Raw genomic sequence first — 16287 nt, 5'->3', positions numbered from 1 at the left:
ACTGGTTTTACATCACTTTTTCAAGCTAACTCAGTCTTGGCAAAGCATCAGTCAACAGTCAAAGCCCTCTGGGGTGGTTGCCTCCTCTCTCCAGGGCTCTTTCTCCTCCATCTCTCGAAGGTGGTGTCTGCCGCCATGAACAAGGTCAGGTGTTTCAAAGCCAAGGAGAAATGGTCTCGTCTATGTGCTGTTCACTGTCCTCTCTGGCTGCCACTGTGGGATTCTGGGTCCTGTCTTGGCCCTGCGTGTCCTGTGCTGGTGTCCACTGCAGAGTGACCACTGTGATGGTCAACGTTATGTGTCAACTTGACTGGTCTAAGGGATGCCCAGATAGCTGGTCAAAAATTATGTCTGGGTGTGTCTGTTAGGGTGTTTCTGGAAGAAGTTAACATTTTTTTAAAAATTTTATTGATGTATAGCTGATTTACAATGTTGTGTTAGTTTCTTCTGTACAGCAAAGTGACTCAGTTATATTAATACATATATATATTCTTTTTCATATTCTTTTCCATTATGGTTTGTCACAGGATATTGAATATAGTTCCCTGTGCTATATAGTAGGACCTATTATATATATATAATAGTTTGCCTCTGCTAATCCCATACTCCCAGTCCTTCCCTCCCTTATCCCCTCTCCCTCTTGGCAACCACAAGTCCGTTCTCTATGTCTGTAAGTCTGTTTCTGTTTCATAGATATGTTGATTTGTATCATATTTTAGATTCCATATATAAGTGATATCTTATGGTATTTGTCTTTCTCTTTCTCACTTATTTCGCTTAGTATGATAATTTCTAGGTCTATCCATGTTGCTGCAAGAAGTTAACATTTGAATTGGTACACTGAGTAAAGAGATCCACCCTCACCTGTACAAATGAGCATCACCCAATCTACTGAGAGCCTGAATAGAAGAAAAAGGCAGAAGAAGGGGAGATTTGCTCTCTCTGCTTAAGCTGGGACATCCATATTTTTCTACTCTTGGACATTGGTGTTCCTGGTTCTTGGGCCCTCAGACTTGGACCGAGACTTACACCATCGACTTCCCTGGTTCTCAGACCTTTGGACTCGGATTGAGTTACACCACCAGCTTTCTTGGTTCTTCAGCTTGCAGATGGCAGATTATGGGACTTCTTAGCCTCTGTCATCATATGGGCCAATTCCTATAATAAATCAATCTCTCTCTCTATCTCTTCATATATATATACACACAGTGTTCTCCAGAGAAACAGAACCTATACATATCCTATAGATATATCTCCTATTGGTTTTGTTTCTCTGGAGAAACATATATATATGGAGAGAGCGAGAGAGAGACAGGGAGAAAGAGTAAGAGAAACTATTGTCTCATGATGGGCACTGAGAGCCTATTTTGGGAGTCAAAAACTGGACATTGCTCCTTTCTCTCTGTGTTTCTGCCGTAACTATCCCAATCTTTCCTTTCCAGGGCAGTGGGTGCTCTGGCTGAGGAAAAGGGACATTCATATATTTCAGAAACGATTGTAGTCCTATCTGGGGCAGTGCCTGGAACAGAGTAGCTGATCCATAAACACGATTCCTTCCAATCACTGCAGAAGATACGAGAGAGAGAGCTTCAGCGTCTAGAAACTTTGATTGGCTATGAAACCCATCCAAATGGCATGAGATATTCTGAAGAACCACCTCTCCTGTGGCAGGAAACAAGTTCTGTCTCAGAGACTGAAGCCTAGATCTTGAGAAAAGGTCCTCAGACCACAACAGCACGCAGATGTGGCCAAGCTGCTCTGGGACCCCAGGGCAGCTGGTTTCTCAACGATGCTTCCCCATCCCACCTTTATTTGACATTCAGCTGCTCATTTGGGAAGAGCCTCCTTTTCTCGCCATGCCTGCAGCCAGCAGACAGCATTTGTCTTTGATAATCACTCTTCACACTCTTGTTTCTAATTCCTGCTTCCTTGGAGGCAGAGCCCAGCAGGCAGCCCGCATGGTTTCTCGATTCTCCAGCTGGCATTTCTGAAGGGCACTGTGAGCCCACTTCACTCCCGCTGCCTTCTAACCCTCCGCTAAGTTCACGGCTCGTGAATGAATGAGCAGCGGCAATTCCCTGGCCGCGTGGGCGCCCCACTGTCACCGGCAACGGGCACTCACCATCACCGGAGAGCAGGTGTTCGAGGAGCCTGAACGAGCGGTGGGTGGTGAGGCAGACGCTGGGCTTGGCTCTGGAAGCTTCAACTCAGAACATTGAGCTGAACTGAGGTTCCTCCAGGAAACAGGTTGTGCAAATCTCTCTTCCCCCTCTCCGGGCTCATGCATATTCATTAGTAGAACAACTCCAGGCTGAAGATAATGATTCATGCAGGAAGCGCCGTTCTGAACATTATTATCTGGGAGTGACAAATCAATTTCTAATTTAACACGTGTATTGGACAAATAGATCACAAGAAATGTGAATTCAAAAGCATCCTTTGGAGTCGTGCAACTTCTGTTGCAATGTAGCGTAAAATGATAGAGGAAGAAATCTCCCCACTGGTGGGCTGTGCATAGCTGTTCCCTTCAGAGCAAAGGAGAAATGAAAGGGGCTGGGATTTCAAACACCGCTTGAGTCTACAATAGAAGCCAACAATAATGACTGAGAATGAGACAACAATGACAACAACAAAGAGCCAGCCGCTGGCACGAGCTACACCACTGTTTCGAGTTATTACTTAGGGATGAGCAGAATCCTCCTTTTCTTTCCCCAGGCTGGTAACAAAAATGGAGTGGAGGCCAGTTGGGTTCATTGGATGCCCCATGTGAATCAGAGGGCAACAAATGCAAGGCAAGACTGAAGAGGGAGTGATGGAATTGACTTGAGCTGCATTTCAACACCCGTTTCATGTTGAAGTGTTAATTTATAGCATGATAATGTGATAGCTACACTATCTGCCCGTCTGCAAAGACTGGCCACTTCCAGCTTGTCACAGCTGACAGTCAAGCATAAAATGGCTACTGTCAAGGAGTGGCAGCTCTTTGAAGACTAAGTCTTAAGCCGTTCCTTAAAGTTCTGTATTCCTTTCATCACGGCCACCCCACCCCCAATCCCTTTTCTCTCTAAGTGATAGAATAAACCGACTTCCCATTCCCCCATCTACTGTAGCATTCATCCAAAGCCCATGGCAAACTCATAGTCTTCTAGAGCCTAGATAGCTACTCTTGGGTTTTGTGGGTTGTTTTTTTTTTTTTTTTTTGAGCTAATAATGACATTTTAGAATATTTATAGGTTCCAGGTACTGTGATAAAGCATATACCTCTATGTCCTCATTAAATTCTCACAACAATCAATGACAAAAGTGCTAATATCCCCAACTTACTGATGAGGAAACTGAGGCTCTGGAGAGGCCAAATGACTTGCCCAAGTTCATGCAGCCCATGATTGGTGGGGGCTGGAATAGAGACCAGGTCTGCGTGACTTTGGAGACCACACTCTTTACCACAAAACTATGTAGATCTAATGTTGGGGTGGGGTGTCTTTTTAAGGATGAGTATACAAATCTGGACCAAGTGGAACCCTGGTGAAGGATCTACTTGAGACCTGGACAATCAGGTCCCCTGGCCCCTTTCAGCTGCTTCCTATCCGTGGGATGAGGTGATGATGAGGGCCGAGGAGATGTGGTTATCTTAGACCCATATTCTTGCTACATCATGCTCTGGAGAACCAGGCTTGCAATCTCACAGCTCAAGCTCAGCAGAAAAGCTTTTGCTTTTCTGTCTCAACTCTGATTAAGTCACCTGCCCCCAGTAAACCAATCATCAAGGCCCAGGGATATGGTGCTCTGATTGGCCAGGCTGAGTCACATGCTTCCTGTTGGAGTTGAGGATGGCATCACCTGAGTGATGCGGTCTGAGAACACAAGGTGGTCCCTCTCAGGACAACTGGGGTGTCATGCCCAGAAGTAGGAGAAAGAGATGCTGACCACACAAAACCAAAAAATGCCCACCACACTTGTCAAGCCTCACTATCTCCCATCTTCTCTGGGTTCTGAAGGTTATAGGAGAGAGAGAGAGAGTGATTTGAGGAGAGACACAGAGGGAATGGAAGATAAGAGGGAAAGATAGAATTATCCTTACAGAGAGGTTTGCTCAGAAATGGAAACACAGAATTAGAGAAGAACCAGAAAGATTTCCCTTCAACTCCTCAAGAGAGAGAACATATAGGAAGAAACGTTTTAAAAGCCCAACCCTATATATCCAGACAAAACTATACAAAAAGATACATGCACCTCTATGTTCATAGCAGCACTATTCAAAATAGCCAAGACATGGAAACAACCTAAATGTCCATCGACAGATGAATGGATAAAGAAGATGTGGTACATATATACAATGGAATACTACTCAGCCATAAAAAAGAACCAAATAATGCCATTTGCAGCAGCAACATGGATGCAACTAGAGATTATCATACTAAGTGAAGTAAGTGAGAAAGAGAAAGACAAATACCATATGATATCATTTATATATGGAATCTAAAATATAACACAAATGAACCTATTTATGAAAGAGAAGCAGAATCACAGACATAGAGAGAAAACTGGTGGTTGCCAAAGGGGAGGGGGTTGGAGGAGGAATGGAGTGGGAGGTTGGGGTTAGCAGATGTAAGCTTTTATGTATAGAATGGACAGACAACAAGGTCCTGCTGTATAGCACAGGGGACTATATTCCATATCCTATGATAAACCATAGTGGAAAAGATTATATATATATATATATAAAATAGGTATTATTATATATATATAAAGAATATGTGTGTATAAAGAATGTATATATGTATAACTGAATCACTTTGCTGTATAGCAGTAATTAACACAACATTGTAAATCAACTATACTTCAATTAAAAAAATGAAAAAAAAAAAGCCCAGCCCTGATTCCCTCATGCCTTCAGTTTTTGTTCTGTAGGTATGTAGAGCTCTGGGAGGATTCCTCAGGATACTTTAAAAGGAATTGGGGAGCGGGATTCAGGAGGAAGGTCAGTGGGTAGAGCTCAGACCCCTCCTGGCTTCAACCAGCTTCCCTACTTTCATCTGTCTTTTCAGTGCATTTCTGTATAAGATCTTGTTTGGGAAAAAAAGGGGTTCCTCTCTGCTAAACACTGTTCTACACCGAGATATTCTCAATAATAAAGACCTTTTGTTTACCTCTGTCTCTCAGGTGCTTAGTGCAGTGCCTGGCACACAGTAGGCATTCAGCTGTTAAATGGATGGCTGAATGGCAACAAGGGAAAAGCAATTGAATAAAATTATGACTGGAAAATCTGAAGTCGTGGAAAGGAAGCTAAGGGCTTTAGGAGCACACAGAGAACTAGTGATGCCCTTCATGAGGGTATAACCACAGACAAAGCCTTGCCTGCAAAGACAGCTGACCATTGACTGCCCCCTTTTTGACTTAGACACAGCTCTAACAAAACAGGTAAAATGTTTGTGATGAGCTGCTGCTTAATAATAACTTCACTCTTTCAACATTTATCAAGAGCCAGATATTTGTCAGTAATCTCATTTAAATCTCATAATGGCCCCATGGAGTGTATGCTACAATTAATTAGTTTGCTCACGTCACAAGAGATTAAGAGAGATTAAGCAACTTGGCCAAGGTCATGCCTCTGATAGGGCAAGGCCAGGTCTAAATCCAGCTCCCTCATCCAAAGGTCCCAGTACTTAAGCACTCTGCTATTTTCGCACCACATCAGAGGGCATTTATGTTGGTTCTGCAAAAATATTGTGCTGGCCAAAAAGTTCGTTCGGGTTTTTCCATAACAGCTTTATGGAAAAACCCGAACGAACTTTTTGGCCAATCCAATACCTCATGGTTTAGAGTTCAGGCAACACAGTGAGAGGAGCATTGATAAACTGAAGTATCTTAGATGGCCAGGATGAAAGTGATGGAGGGATGGATGGAGAACCTTTGTAGGAAGTGAGTCTCTTTATCAAGGAGAATAAAAACTCTTGGGGGAATGAAGAGACCCTTCAGATCTCTTGAGGGCCATTGGGAGAAGGAGGAATTAGATGTGTTTGGGGTAGTTTCAGGGGTAGACACATCACATCTTCAAGCTGACAGATTTTTTTTTTTTAATTAATGATGTGTGATTTTATTTAAATAATGAAAGAGCAGAATCAGGAAAAAAATAAAAGCAGTTTGAAATTCACCCTAGTAGTTTCACCAGCTTTCCCTGCCCTCCCAGCATATGAAATGTTAGAGTCTCAGGGACATGGGGCCTATGATGGCAGTGGGAAGCGACTGCGTCACAAGGAGGTTACTGATGGGGGTTGGGGAGGCTTAGAGAAAAAGCCACCTGCCCTGCTTTTCCCATGAGCAAACAATGTGCCTCAGCCTCCTGTGCTGTGTGGCCCTTTTTCTCTGGGGAGCAGGTAAGTTCCTGTTGTGAAGTTGTTGGATTCCAGTCTCAGAATTTTCTCCTGTGGCTGCAAATCCAGGCTCTTTCCTGAGATTTTTCTGCACTTTCTGTGTCTTTCCTTCAGGCTCCATGGACACTGAGGTCACCCAGAGTCCTGGACATAGAGAACATTTGGGTGTTGCAGCTTTGCTGGTCAATCTGTGACTTCTCTTCTTGTTCTTCCCATGGACCTTTTCATCCAGGTTTCTAGTCCTACAACACAGGGTCATCTTTCTCCTCATCCTGCTACCAAATCAATCCAATGTTCCTTAGCTTTCAGTATCCAGATTGAAAATCTCTTTATTTTGATTGGATTATTTAGATTGCTTGCTTTTAATATGATTAGCAATATACTTGGATGAAAAGGCCTCTTCTTGCTCTTGTTTTCAACTTGTTCCCTCTACCCTATTTCGTTTTTTTTTTTTTTTTAACATCTTTATTGGAGTATAACTGCTTTACAATTTGTGTTAGTTTCTGCTGTATAACAAAGTGAATAAGTTATATGTATACATATATCCCCATATCCCCTCCCTATTGCCCCTCCCTCCCACCCTCCCTATCCCACCCCTCTAGGTGGCCACAAAGCACCGAGCTGATCTCCCTATGCTAAGCAGCTGCTTCCCACTAGGTATCTATTTTACATTTGGTAGTGTATATATGAGTTGACAGATTTCTGTGCAATATGGAGGATGAGCTTTCTAGAACAGCACTTCTTAAATGTAAGTGTGCATGAGAGCTTGTTAGAACACAAATTCATAGGCCCCATACCTGGAGGTTCTGATCCAGCAGGTCTGCGGTGGGTCCTGGCCATTTGCATCTCTAATACGCTCCCAGATGCTGCTATTTCCCAGACCACACTTTGAGTAGCAATGCCCTAGACCAAGGGTCAGCCAACTTTTTCTGTAAAGAGCCAGAGAGTACATATTTGAGGCTTTGTGGGCCAGTCTGTGTTGCAGCTACTCAACTCTGCCACTGCAGTGTAAAAGTAGTTACAGACAAAATGTAAAGAAATGAGCACGTGTTCCAATAAAACTTTATTTACAAACACAGGCAGCCAAGCCCTTCTGGTCAGTTAGGCTTCTTAGCTGACAGCAACGAAAATCACTGGGTAGTTTGATGAGACAAGGACTTCATTACCTCTTTCCTTGGCAGGTCACCACTGAGCCTATCGCCACCATGGGCCATCACCTTGCCCAATGTTACTGATCCTTTAAGAACACCCAACATCTCTTTTCCATTGTACCAAGTTATCTCTGCATCTTTGATCTCAGTTGGAGGAAAGCAAAAAAGGATGTGCTCCATCTCTGCCCATGTGATGTCTGTGCACATGAGCAGCCCTCCTCTGAAGCTGGAAGATGTCTACACAGGTGTAACTCATGAGCGACAGAGTGCTGGCAAAGCATCCACATCTGAGTGAGCTCCGTCCTCCCACATCTGCCACCTCGACAAGATCTGCCCTGGAGCTGACAGATCCAGACTCTTGTGCCTGGGAAAGTCTCAGGCCCAGTCAGCCAAGTCTTGAGGTCTAGAACAGAGTATATGATTGAACCCAGCTCAGGACCAAACTCCAGTTCCTTGAATGCCAGAAAATTCTTATCTCCAAAAACTGAGTCTTTACCAAATCCAACTTACCTATTAGTTTGAGATCACAGTGACTCTGTTGGTTATGACATCAGATAATCCCAAGTGCAGTCTCCTGGATAAGAACTGGGACCTGTTTCAAAGAATTCCTTGAACCAGCCTCATTCTACTTCTAAGCCCCAATCAGCTATGTTGAACACATACATACGTGCGCACGCACACGCACGCACAAAGATTTCATTAAAGACTATTTGTCACGCACACTCAAGGAATCTCCGAAGAACCTGGCTTAGAGGCCATAGATTCAGAAGCATCGCTGAAATGGCACCACAGCCTTGTGCAAGGGCAATGACCAAGGGGCTTACCCTGACCCAGACACCCTGGTCCAACGGTTGGCACCGGGCAAGGGATGCTATTGCAAGGATCTCTGCCTTTCTGGCCTCTGGAAGCTGAGCATTCCTGCTGCTCCCCTCCCCAGAGTGGATCCTTGGGGACAACCAGCTTCCCCTTCAAAGTCTTGCACAGGTATGGCTGATTGGAGGAGTCTATGCCACGCGCCTGTAGCGTTGCTGCAAAAGTTGCCGGGAAAGAAAGTTTTAAGCTTATACCATAAAGTGGAGAAATCTCCCAACTAAAAAGGATATGCAAAGGAGCAGAGTGGTCAGAAAGAATGCCCACTACACCTCCTAAGACAGATTTGGGGGATTAGATTCAATGCATCTAGGGCCCCAATCCAGGGTTTCTTCTACTTTTCCCCTCTTCCCAGATTAACTTCAATTTCCACCCATGTCTTCTATGTTCTTTAGCCCTCAAAGCATATGCTATATTACCAGTCGCTCCCCACCCCCGGCCCCTCAGGAAGAGCTTATTTCTCGTAAGACTGGAACCCGCATTCTTAGCAGTGCAAAATTTGTTTTCCTCTTTCCTGAAGAGGAGGGAGTCTCCAGTTTTTCAAAACAGGTGGCAGGGCTTCCTTGGTGGTGCAATGGTTAAGAATCCGCCTGCCAATGCAGGGGTCACGGGTTCAAGCCCTTGTCTTGGAAGATCCCACATGCCGCAGAGCAACTAAGCCCACACGCCACAACTACTGAAGCCTGCACTCTAGAGCCCACGAACCACAACTACTGAGCCCGTGTGCCATAACTACTGAAGCGCGCATGCCTAGAGCCCGTGCTCTGCAACAAGAGAAGCCACCGCAATGAGAAGCCCATGCACTGCAATGAAGAGTAGCCCCCGCTCGCCACAACTAAAAGAAAGCCCGCGTGCAGCAACAAGGACTCAACACAGACAAAAATAAATAAATTAATTAATAAATTTATAAAAACACGTGGCAGGAAGCAGAAAAAAAAATCAAGAAAGAGATGAGTTGAGCAATTCATATTATAACAGGTCATCTCCAGCTCATCTAAGAATCCAAATTGAAAACAAATTTGTTTAAATTGTGACAAGACAGCTTTCTGACGTTCGGGCTTGTGGCAACATGGAATTCTTTCCTGGAGATCTCTAGGGAATTGGCTGGATCCACCTAGTTGGCTGGCATAACTGAGACATAGTTGGGTGTGGAGATAGAGATATACATTAAGTGGCTTTCACATGTCCCTGCTAGCTTTGCTTGCGCGCTGTTAGTGCGTGGTACCAACTGCACGGGATGATGGTGCAAAGCTAGACATTCCAATGAGGCCAGGCACATGAGTGTATGTGTGCCTGGTGGGGTGGTAGTGGGGCAAGGGTGCAATGTCAGCTGGAGCCAGGAACAAAGGACTGTTCCTTGGTGTGGCTTAACTGCTGCCGATTATCCCCTCTCCAACCCAAATAAGTTTTGCGATTGCTAGAGAAATTGAAATTGCCAAAGACAGAAGTTGGGGTGTATGCGAATATTTTCTCTGACTCTTACTTAAACACCGGAAACTTTCCTGAGACATAAATATGATTGGGGCTCAGCCATTTCTCTCTTTGTAGCCTATGAAAATTAACTTAGTCCACAGGGACTGCAATCACCGCCAAACCCCCCAAGTGTGGGCTCTTCCTCCACAGTGACAAAAATAACAGTTAATTAGGCAGCAACACCCAAAGGAAAGTGAACTTACACCACCAAGCGTGGGGCAGCATGCAAGATGTTGCCATGACAACCGGCATTTACCGGCTCTTCAATTTTAATATATCAAAGCCTAGGGATAATTTCCTAGTGAGAATACATGAGGGTGGATTTCCCTCCCCCCCCCCCATTCCTTCTGCCAGTCTTTTGCCAGTACAGGAGCTCTATTCCTGTGGCAACCCGTTTAAAAGGAAGAGAAGCCTTGTGAGAGCATTAAACACCAGGCATGGTACTCCTGGAAATGCTGTCTGCCTTGGGAGGCCCAGGGAGGATGGCACAGCATGCTTTTCAGAGTCCAGGCTGGGTGGAAAGAATTCCGAGGCAGGTGAAGTTTGACCTGTGAATCTTTGCCCACATTTCCACGTGAACTTTCTGTTTCATGAACTTTCCTTCCTTCCTCTCTCCCCTCCTTCCCTTGCTTCATCCATTCCTTCCTTTCTTTCCTTCCTCCCTCCCTCTCCTTCCTTCCTTCTTCCTTTCCTCCCTTTCTTCTTATTTTGTTGAGTGCTTACTCTGTACCAGGCACCTAATAGGCATCACCCCATTTATTCTTCATAACTACACTGTAAGATAAATATGATTCTTATGTTACAGATGAGGACACTGAGATTAAGAGAGGTGGAATGCCCTAATCACATAGTAAGTTGCAGAGCCTGGATTTGAAGGAACTCGGATGTTGCTACCCAGGGCCCTCATACGCTCTATAAATAGAAGTAAATATGTTTATTATTATCATCATTGCCCTCACCACCATGTATTAGTCAGCTATTGCTGCATAACAAACATCTACAAAATCTCAATGGCATACAATAATAAGCATCTGTTTCACTTCAGGATAGGGTGGCTCTGATCCTCATGTGTTTATTCTGGTGCCCAGGCTGAAGGGGAGGCAAATACCCAGGGAAAGCTCTTCTCATGGTGATGGTAGAGTTATAGAGGGTCTGCCCAACCACACAAGCACATTTCAAATCCCTCCTGTGTCATGTCTGCTAATATCCCATTGACCAAAGCAAGTTGCATGGTTGAGCCCAAAGTCAGAGTAGGAAATACACCCTCCCTTTCGTAGGATGAATTGCAAAGTTTTATGGCAAGTGTGTGGATACAGAAAGGGGTGAAGAACTGGGATCCAAAAGGTCATAGAGTTATTGCTGTCATCATCATCATCCTCCTCATCCTCATCCTCATCCTCATCATCATCACCTGTATGGACCAGGCCTCTCTTTACCTTGATCTGTGTTTAAGTAATGAGTGATTTCTTTAACTAAGCTCTTCAAGAGTACCAGTCATTACTGGAGCAGCTAGTCATTCAACTGGATTAAGTTTTCCATTAATTTTTTTAAAAAAGAACCTCATATATTGGTTTATCATAATTTAAAAAAATATTGTGGTGACTGTAGTTCAATATAATGTTTCTTTTGAATCACTATGTACTTCACTTTATACATCTAAAAACCCAATTTTTCTGAGATGGGGTTCATAGGCTTCACCAGACAGCTGAAGATTTCTTCTGCACGAGAGTATTTAAGAACTCTTGGTCTTCATCGTGTTTTTCCCTGGCACAAGGCATCAACTTGATTTATACTTACAGCTCTACACATCTGTAGCAAGCTTTACAGTTGACAAAGTCTCTTTCCCCCATCTTTACATTTTATCTGCATAACCATGGGGACCTGCAGGTGACATACCCACATAAAGTTTCTAATAGCCATTCCTTTGGTAAATGAGGCATTTACCAGAAATTGCAATAATTTCAGTATCTGAACCTAATAAGTGAGGAGTGGTCAATTTTACTTTGAGAAAATCTGAAAATATAAGAAAGTAGGCTCATTGTTTTAAAGAAGTAAAAGCTATTTAAATTTTGTGTTCATTCTCTAAATTTCCACATTTGCAAACCTCAAAATGCTCAAAACACCTTACTTGTTCAGAAACAAATCAGGAGTAAGGACAATCTTGAACTATGAAATATAATAAAAATGCAGGATTATTTCTTATAGGTTCAACCAGGTACAAAGTGCTTTAAAAAAGTTTGCTTAAACATTCCCTTGCAATTTGTTTATATATTACTGTAACCTGAGGAAAATATTTATTTGTCTTTTTTTCATAGAGTCTTACTAGCCACTCCATCTCCAGCATTTAACACAATACCTGGTACAGGTATAAGCTCAATAAATATTAAATGAATGGGAATTTTTGGAAGGGCAAATCCCAGCTCTGGAATAGCTCACGTGGCTCATAGAGTCTAAATCCATGAGTGTTCTCTATTAGTAGGTAATTCTGCTGAGAGAGGTGGGGCAGATCTGGAGTAAATAGAAAAGCAGCAGATGAACAAGGCCATTCTTGTTGCAGTGACGCATTGGTACAAAGCGATTATTTGTTTTCTCTAACACAACGTAAAAAGTGCTAATGGGATTAGCCTTTTGTGATGAATACTAATATGATATGAAAATGAATGCTAATATGCAATGTGAAATTGCTAACAAAGGAGAAAATTGCTAATAGAATTCAGTGGACCTCAGTGACAAATGCTTTGTACATCCCTCTGGTCTGGCCAAGGCTATTCTTGTAGCACAGGAATGGCAGTAGGCTGGGGGGAAATCATAGCATATGAGTTGCTTGGTGATGGGTGGATTTCAGTTGCTTCCTCTGAAATTACCTGTTTGTAGGTGGGGATGTGAGAGGAGGCACACACAGGATAACCACAAACATACCCACTTGGGCTTGTGGTGTGTGGAGGATCCAGTGGCGAGGTCTCCACAAGGAAGCTAGAACATGGCCCTTTCCACCTCTGTGTCAGGCCTTTGAACTTTTCCAGTGTTCTCTCCCATCTATCATGCTGGTTGGCCTTACTACAACCTTGTGCAATTATGAGGCAGACATGCAAATGGACAAGTAGACACAGAGAGAAGTGTCTCACCTATAGTCACAGAGATGGCAGAGCTGGGGCCGGATGCTACTTCTGGGTCTTCCCCTGGCTCCTCCATCTCCCCCCTCCCATCTCTCCACCCTCCATCTCCTTCAGCTTCTCCCCTCTGCGTCTCCTTCCCTTCCTACCAGCATACTGATTTTCCCTCCTTTTGTTGATGGCAGGAGATGGCTTAAATAAATAACTTAGGTTGGTTTTAAAAAATCAGTCTGTGGTAACACAGGAAGTGACCAGGTTCTGGTCTCAGGTTCTGAGACCAGTGATGGCAGCATAGGGTGTTTTAACTCAAATGGGTGATGCAAAGAACTCCTGGAAAGTGAAAGCTTTAGATGAACGTCTTCAGGCAAAGGAACCATGGAAGGAACAAGGGGAGAAAGCAGAGATAAAACCCTTAAAAAAATTCTGATGACCCAGATGCGAAGTGTGATTCCTTTGAGGAAGGGAAGTTGAGGCACCACCTCAGGGACATAGCGAAGAGGGTCTCGCCCTACACAAGAGAGGATTCCGTGGAAGATAGAGGAGAGGACGATGATTCTTTGGCTATCAAACCACCCTAGAAAATGTTTCAGGAAGAAAAGGCTCATCACAGGAAAGAGGAAAAGAGAAATGCAGGCATCGTAGTCATTCAGCAGAAGGCGGGAAGCTTGCTGGAGTGAAAGAAAACTGAGGAGGACAGGATAAAGCCTGCTGGAATGAGAAAGACAAAGGAGGAGGGAGATGGCAAGAGAACATTCCAGGAGAGGCGGGGCCACCCGGAGCAGTTAGAGAGGAAGCAAGATGAGGCAGCAGGAGGAGCCGGAGCGCAGGGAGCGCGAGGCTGCACATCCGTCCCTGGACCTGAGAGCGGACGTGACGTCAAGTGAAGGCACGGCCACTGGACACAGCCGCGTGAGCTGGGGCCCCGCGCGAAGCCCGTAAAAGAGGAGGAAGTGGGGGAGAGAGACCTGCTCTCTGCCTTACACGGGATCGGCGACGTTGAAAGGAGAACCGCCTGAGCTGAGTCCTTGCCCGTGGAATCCAGCTCAGGTTCTGAGGAGGAAGAGGAGCGGGGCGTGGGGTGGGGGTGGAAGAGGAGAGTGCGCGGGGGTGGGGGGGAGCCGTGGGGGGTGGAGGGGGCGGGGGGCAACTCCGAGGACCCGTCTGGACCCGAAATGAGTGGAGATGAAGAGGGAGGGAAAGCAAACCATACTGTAGTAGTTCCAGAGTCACAGTTTGACCGAGGGCTGGGGAAAGTGAAGAAGGGGAGGGAGGCGTGCGGTGGGTGAGGGCTCCCCGCAGAGCAGCACCGGGACCCGAGGAGACCTCCTGCGACTCCCAACCTAGGCGCCCACTGAGCTCAGACAGGAGCCGCCCAGCACCCACGTGCCTGCAAGGCCGTCGGAAGAAACCAGGGCCTGGCCAGGATGGAAGGAGGCACTGACGGGGCGGTGCACAGAGCACAGGACAAGAAAACAGACGGATTGCGGCTCTGAAGGGGCTGCAAGTGGAGAAGAAGGAGGGCTTCTGATTACGCTGCTGGGGAAGGTCAGCCTCATCCTCAAGGCCCAGCACCCCAGCGTTATCACCTGTCGGAGGAACGGTCATGGGCAGCAACGTGGACAGATCTACACCGTGATGAGCTGCGTAGACCATGACCTCAAGAGCCTGATGGAGACCATGAAGCAACCTTTCCTCGGGGAGGTGAAGACCCTGATGCTCCCTCCAGCTGCTACACTGGCGAGGCGTCTGCAGGACAAACTGGATCCAGCACAGAAGTCCAAACTGCTGCTGAGCCGGGCGGGCGTCCTCAGGTGCGAGTCTGGCCACACCCTTACTGAAGGTCACACCTGGTCAGCGTGACCCTGTGGTGCTGCACCTCAGAGAGATTGCTTGGTGCCGAGGAATAGGACACCAGTGGACACGTGGTCTGTAGGCTGCATCTTTGGGGGGGCTGCTGACTCAGAAGCCACTATTCCCCGGGGAAGGTGGAAATCAATTAGCTCAACATAGTGTTTGAGGACCTGTGGACCCCCAGTGAGAAAATCTAGCCTGGTTACAAAGACCTCCCTGCAGTCAAGAAGATGACCTTCACCAAGCACCCCTGTAACAAGCGCCTTTCTCAGACCTGGGCTTCCACCTGTGACCTGCTTCCCAGGGTGGAGGGTCTCAACTCGGAAGACAGCCTCGTACACGACTATTTCCATGAGATCCCCCAGCCCCATCGGCCCCCCAGTGTTCCCGACGTGGCCCATCAAGAGCGAGCAGCAAAGAGTGAAGGGCGGCACCTGCCTGCAGCCCCCTGAGGAAGGCCTGGGTTACAGCTGGCTGGGCGTCGGCCTCCACAAACCAGGGGGCCTCAGCTGCAGGCCTCGCCTTCAGCCTCAAGTTCTGAGGTTCAGAGTGGACCCCAGGCCAGCCCTGGGGAGGGCCAGCTGACGAGGTTCAGTCAAGACTAGGGGCAGGCGCTGGAAACAGACCCAGATCCTGCCCGACTGGAAAAACCCGCTGCTGGTTTGGGTTGCCCTGGGTCGTGACCATGTAGTCTCGGATGGCCGGTCTTGTTTGGTTTTCCACATTGCGTTTTTGTTTCATCTTGGCTTGTAAATTTCTAGAATTAAATCACGTTTTCTTCCTTGTGGGAAAACAACATCGAACTTACTCATCTATCCCCTTCCTGCTCTCTCTCTCTCTCCTCCCCTTCCATCCATACCCTCTCCACCTCCCTTATCCGTCAGGCTCCCTCCACATTTTCCTCCTCCACTTTCTACCCCTCCATTGTTTCTTTCTTTTCCACCTCCTCCCAGTCTTCTCCTTTTCCCAAATCCTTGGCCTCTACTGTTTGTATCCAAGAATCATTTGCTCCAGCAAAAGCTAACATTTATTCTGAAAACAGACTTTGGTTTGGGAGCAGCTCATTTTGAAATCAAAGTTAGAGTGAAAACTTGGCTCAGGTGCTCATAAATGCTGCAAAGATACAGAAATTCTCTGAGCCTCAGATTCCATATCCATCAAATGGATTTCCTTAAAGGGTCACTGCGAATAGCCCACCTTTAATTGCAACTATGATTACAGCTAGGACTATATAGCTATGTGAACTATAATTGCAACTCTTCAAAAGTGGGTATGTGTGGGAAAGAGGACTGGGAAGGAATATTGAAAGACTGAAAATGGCTGACTAGGGTGATTTTTTTTTCCTTCTTCAAAATTTTCTTTAATAATGTTGTTTCATTGTATTTCTATGGTTCTCCACCTTGTCAGACTCAATGCCCTTTTTTCATAACTAATATTTTGTGACGTCCCCTTTAC

General features: G+C 45.7%; 1 pseudogene; it reads left to right on the top strand.

Annotated features, from left to right (window-relative positions):
• Nucleotides 1–2060: 2060 nt before the first annotated feature.
• Nucleotides 2061–15805, top strand: LOC137750425 (cyclin-dependent kinase 11B pseudogene; annotated as a pseudogene).
• Nucleotides 15806–16287: the final 482 nt, after the last annotated feature.

The sequence above is a fragment of the Eschrichtius robustus genome, chromosome 16, assembly GCF_028021215.1.
Source record: "Eschrichtius robustus isolate mEscRob2 chromosome 16, mEscRob2.pri, whole genome shotgun sequence".
Taxonomy (NCBI): Eukaryota; Metazoa; Chordata; class Mammalia; order Artiodactyla; family Eschrichtiidae; genus Eschrichtius; species Eschrichtius robustus.
Note: the sequence above shows the minus strand (reverse complement) of the source record. Positions and strands in the feature narration are given on the sequence as shown.